The 986-nt window shown below is 39.5% G+C and overlaps 1 pseudogene; it reads right to left on the reverse strand.

Moving 5' to 3' along the window:
* The window catches only part of LOC102825307, a 10,925-nt pseudogene extending 10,599 nt beyond the window's left edge, over positions 1-326 (reverse strand).
* Positions 327-986: the final 660 nt, after the last annotated feature.

Below are 986 nucleotides of genomic sequence, written 5' to 3' on the forward strand. Positions count from 1 at the left end.
TAGCCATCCTCCTCATGGATGATCTCTAACTGCTTGACAATTGTACTCTTCCCTGACTCTCTAGCACCCAACAACAGCAACTTCCCTTCCTTTCTCAGTCCTCTTGTGTCCTCTAGCAGGGTCTTGTCAGTCATCTGGGAGCGTTCTGCTGCCACTGTGTCCTTGGTGCTCAAAGTGCAGTCCCTCCAGCAGTGGGCCCGGCCTGGTACCCATTTGGCCCAGATACTATCTGCTGCCCGGCAGGATCCTGTCCCACCTTGTTGGCTACCCCACTGACACTCCGAGGGCAGCTCTCCGGTAGGCAATTTCAAGTGTCCCTGATCCATCATTTCTTATTTCATGTGATCATTCTTACTTTCAAACAAGAAGCAAAAAATGATGACTCATCCCTTAGTAATCAAATTGATGGCTATCAGTTGCATTTTCCAGTAATTTTTGACTAAATAAGAATGATTATGGTTGAGACATACGAAGTATTTTTAGTAGAGGACCAGACTTCAATTCCACCCTGTCTAGTTGAACTTTTCTTATAAAATAAACTTGGCTACTGCTTTTAATAAACCACACACAGGATGACATTCCTAGTACTTTTTTTAACTCTTTACCTCTTCTAACTAAACATCTCAATTCCCTCCAAAGATGTACTTGTATTTAAAAAAACAAACAAAAAAACTTCAATATTTTTTAGTCACAGGTTCTTCTTTCTCCTAGTTTCAGCTTTCATAATTATCACATGAAGGTGTGGTGCCCTAGCATTTCCATTGATCAACATAGTCTGGAACAACTTCACGTGTCTGGGACACAGGATCCTATGTTCACATTGACAACCTTAAATTTGGTGGCAAATAACAATAGTGTCACAGAGGGTAAACTATGGTTTTTATTTTTATGGTGAAATTCAAGGTGAAACAAGTCTAGTCATAAGCTGATTAAATAATTAATACTAATTTTAAAAATGTTTCTGAAAATATTAACAGACATACTTC

This window comes from Chrysochloris asiatica, unplaced genomic scaffold (genome assembly GCF_000296735.1).
Source record: "Chrysochloris asiatica unplaced genomic scaffold, ChrAsi1.0 scaffold00019, whole genome shotgun sequence".
Taxonomy (NCBI): domain Eukaryota; kingdom Metazoa; phylum Chordata; class Mammalia; order Afrosoricida; family Chrysochloridae; genus Chrysochloris; species Chrysochloris asiatica.